Raw genomic sequence first — 4941 nt, forward strand, 5'->3', positions numbered from 1 at the left:
AAGCGGTCCTGCAAATGGCCCAACCAGGTGGCGGGAGCATCAGGAGTGTAAACTCAGCAATATTCACCCCACGGTGAAACAGTTGGCATTTTTATTTGAGCTCTCCCTCTTGATCTCTCTAGCATAAGGCTGAGCAGGGTCTTAAGAGTCCAGTAGTGAGAAGGAGATGTGCCACAATAGCAGATCAGAGAGCAGGCTTTTGTCCCTGCCATCACCCCAGGGCTGCAGTCCTGCTGTGTTTGCAGAGGGGCAATCTGGATGGGCCAGAGGAATTTTAATCCTGAATGATTTCCACATTCCTTCCAGCCTGGCAAAGGATTCTGCTGAGGCATCAACTGCCTTGTCCAGCTCAGCCTGTCCTACATCTGATAAGTTAATTGAGGATTTAATTGAGGAATTAATTGAGGCATTCTGCTGGTTACCACAACATAATCAGTCAGCTTCCTAGAGTCAGAGCTTTCCAGTCCGTTTGGATTCAGTCCTGCAAACAATACCATCAACCTCCTGTAAATACCATCAACCTCCTCCGAAATCCCTGGAGTGGTAGGTGCTGGAAACTTCGGAGATCAGAATCCTTTTTGCAGGCCTTTGAGTGCTCTTTTACTCTCACAGTGCTCACCTAATGGCTTAGCTGTGTTGTGGTGCCTGCAGTTCAAGGGAGAAAGTTCACTTAGGAAGCAGAACTGCTGAAAAGTCTTTTTTCCCTTCGCGTACTAGTTCTGCAGCTGCAGCTGATTGTGCTGTTTATTAGATCTGATTCTGGCATTTGTCTTAGCATCCCAGGAAGATGTTTAGCTTTTGTTCTCAAAATGATACAATACCCAGAGAGATTTCTATCTTCATTCAGTGCATTTGTGCAAATTGTAGCTGTAATATGTAATGCAGCTGCAAGGTAATAACTGCACTTTGATTAAATTTGAGTTCCTGAACTATAACATGTAAAACCAAAAACTTGAAGAGATTATCTCTAAACCTCAGGGGCTCATTCTGGTCTTATTCACATTGGTGTGAATGGGAATAAGGTAATGGGATAATCATGGGACAAGCGGGCAGAAGCAGGTCTGCGCTTTCCTCCCTTCATTAGACTTTTGTAGCCAACTGCAGAATTTTGTTCAAAGCAATTTTTAAATCTTTGTTTTCCTTTTCTTTCCTCATCCCTAAATTATGAATAGTGTACTCCAAGGAACCCAAAACAAGGAGCAGGCACTTGGAACTTACCAGGTCTCTGCTATAGTCACTTGCTGTTTAAGATGAAGATTTCTACAAGCTGACACCATGGGTGTTTTGTTAGCATTAACAAAAAACCCATGTCCTTGTAGATAGTACATTATTTGAGTTGCTACTAGGCTTTTTGTACCTAAAGCTGTGTTGTCCTTCTAGCAGCACAAAGGTCTTGCTGCTCCTGCCATGGGTTCAGACACCATCCCCAGCTATATGAATTTGAATGACCCAAAACCATTTTGTCTCCCAGAAAGTGATAAATTAAAACCTCAAAAGAATGTTTGTGGGCTCTTGCTGTGAGCCTCAGCTCAGGTTTTGGCCTTGATGATTTCTAACGGAGTGACATAGGACTTGGCTTTTAACTACTGAGGGTGAGATCAAACTTCTCAGCAAGTCTCAAAGCTGAAGCTCTGCATCTTTGTCTCCACTATTGTGGAGAGGAATGCACTATTGTGCATGTTGGCACGGGCCCTGAGTGATGGGAACCTGAGATTGCATGAGACCCCTAAGCACCACTGGAGCTTAATCACAATACTGCTTTTTCTGTCTCCCCATCTCAAGACAAATCAGGATTTTTCAGGTTTATAGGAACTGAAAAGCCCGATTCTTCCAGATTTCTGTGCTATGGCCCTGACTACATTTTATTGAAGTAACACCCCCTTTCCTCCATGACCATGTGGTGCTGGCACTTCGTATCAACAGGCCCTTCCCATGACCCCAGACCACGCCACAGTGCCCCTGTCCTTCTGGGTGCCTGGACACAATTCCCTCAGCTCCCTGCCCTGTCTCCTGTAGCACTATAGTACCACCATGTCCCATCCAGGACCCTTGAGCCTCCTCACTGTGCTATGACCACTCCTTACCTACCATAATTCACCCACTGAGTAGGTCAGTGGGCTCATGCTGTGGCTGTCCCAAGGCTACACTTGTGATAACGGACTATCCAGGATGTGTGTGTTGGTTGACCTGCAGACTGTTGGCCAGCAGAATGCAAAGTCTTCAAGATGGGATGCTTGTGTTCTAGCCAGCTGTTGGGTTTTGTATTTACATGAAGTTAGGATCTTTGAGACCTCTAGTTCTCTGACAAAATTGATAGGAATTTCTCAGCAGGTCGGTTGGGACTGACAGACATCCCGTTGAAAAGACTTTACTGGACTACTCTCATGGTTCCACATACATCTTGGTACTGTAAAGTTTTTACTCTACTTCTGCCTTTCCAAAGGGAAATGCAGCTCTGTGTTCCCTGAGCAGGGAGCACGTTTGCCTGTTTGGCATGGACCACTTGCAGTGGTTCATGAGGTTTTGTCCCAGTGTTCAGTACCGCAGACACAGCTGTCCTCCCTGATGGTGATGGAGGGGATGTGCTAGCTCATGTTGTGTGCAATGGGGGGTCCAGGAGGAGGGGAATCACAAGCAGAAAGGCAACCTCAGGATGGGACAGGTGATGTCCAGAGAGTTGTGTGCCAGTCTCACCTGCACTTGACACAAAGATGACCTTGGTTAGCCGTGATAAGCACTGCTTATTTGTGTTGGATGGTCAGCCAACAATGTGGTTCTGAAGCACCTCAACCCAGCTGCCTCTCAGCTCTTTCTGAGCTGTTGACTAGGCCAAACCCATATACTTTGCCCTTTTTGCCTCCCATACATCAACACAAAGGAGTATCCCTCCATCCTGCTTTGTGGGCTGCCATAGTACTTTACTTCTCTCAACACTGGCAGGGTGCCCCAGTTTTCTACAACTCTTGGCTGGCAAAACCAGCCCAAGGAAGTATGTACCTGCTACTAAGCCCATCAACATCAACAGAGTCATTGTGTCAGCCTTCCAGCAGTAGTTACCTCCTGAATATAAGCATGAGATCAGTCATCCCAGACACATCATCACAGAAAGAGATACCATTGTGTCTGATCTCAGTACAGAGCTGCACTTATAACCTCAGTCACCTTGTTGTATCAGATGTGTTTGCCAATTTACAAGACAATCTAAATATAAGGTTTAGTGAATGATGTCTCTTTCCTCCTGAAATGTAGGCCCTCACTGGATGGGCTGTTTCTCTTCTCAAGGGGTAGAAAGCCAGTGGCATACCAGGGTGGATCACCCAAGAGGTGTGCGGTCTATGTCCAGTGTGATGAGAGACTCCATAATTTAGTAGAAAATTATCAGAACTACACAAATGAGAGATGGAGTTTCTCATCACACTGGATGACAGATTTGCAGAAAGACAGTGCCCCAACCCTTCTACATGGCTGAATTTCCTGAGAGAAAGACATTTCAGCTTGACTCTCGCTGTCAATATTTTCTTTCATTTCTTCACTTACAATTAATATCAATGTATTTGTAACCACATTATAACATGTACTTGTTGCTCTGAAAACTTAAAAGCGTCACTACACATCCCTCTGCTCCAGGACTCTGCTCTCTCCACAGCTCACCCCCAACACTTTCAGGGCAGACCCTACACACAAGCTGCTGGGTCCTTTGCTCCCAAGGCTCTATCCTCTGTACTTTCCAGCTTTGCCATGCAGGAGCTTTGCTCAGACGACACCCAGATTTTGGGCTTTTCCCCAACAATATGAATGAAAATTTTTCTGGCTGTCTGAGTAAAGTACAAGACTTTATGAAAAGTGTAATCCATAAAACAAGGCCACTCAATTTATTTACAAGGAATAGGTATGTCCGACTTTTTACATATATTTGCAGCAATGCAAAGGTTTGAAATGAAGGTTTGAAACCAGGATTGTGGGTTCTCAAGAGAAGCTCTGTGCTGAGCTGTAAAGTGCTTCCTGCACTCTGCCTCCAGAGGACAGGGACATCTGCAAGAGCTGTGGGAGGCAGGAGGTGTCTTCTTGTACCGAGTGATGGAGTGGCTGTGATAGAAAATGGGCCGTTGGACTGGGCTTGTGGAGCTGAAAAAAGCAGGGGGCATTGCTGGCACAAACTCTTTTTTCATGTTCACTGGTTGCTGCCTTCCCTCCCTGTAGGTCTGCATCATTTCTGCTGTGGTAACCAGTGATGTCTATGCTTTAAGCTTACCTTGTCCAGCTTCACCCCATGGGATTGTGCATGAACATCACTATGTCCTTACTCTTCAGTGCAGCTTTCCCTCCCTGAGTGCCCAGATGTCACCAGCCTTTCAAGCTGTGGCACACAACCAGGTCCTTGGGTATCTTGCTACATTCATGGGCGGCCAGATAATAACAAGAAAAAATACCCTAGAACTAGGTGACAGTTCCCTAGAAAGGTGCAGAAAAGTGCAATGAAAATGATCAAAGGTCTGGCGAGGCTTCCATCCGAGAAGCCCGGAGCAGACCAACACCCATCCTCCTTGAAAAGAGGTATTGAAGAGGATAAGAGAGATCTCTAAATTCATGAGCAACCTGGAGAAGATAAGTAGGGAATGACCATCCATTGTTCCTTGTGATATACAAAGTAAGGAAGATCCCTTTGAATTATGGCAGGTTCAGATCCAACAGAAGTGGTATTTCCTTACTATTCTATATTTAAACTGGAGAAACTTGTTGTCACTGATCTGTTGCGGCTCTTTCGCAAGCCTGACCTCCCAAGAAAACTGGACTAACAGTCTTGTAGAAGCAGAGCAAAAGTAACAGAAATGTGTGTGACTGTTTACAAGCCCAGTCACTTAACATGGCAATTATGGACATCATAACTTTTATCTTGCCAAGTAATAATCAATCAGATTATACTTATCAAGCATGTACCAT

This window comes from Pygoscelis adeliae, unplaced genomic scaffold (assembly GCF_000699105.1).
Source record: "Pygoscelis adeliae isolate BGI_AS28 unplaced genomic scaffold, ASM69910v1 Scaffold495, whole genome shotgun sequence".
Lineage (NCBI taxonomy): Eukaryota > Metazoa > Chordata > Aves > Sphenisciformes > Spheniscidae > Pygoscelis > Pygoscelis adeliae.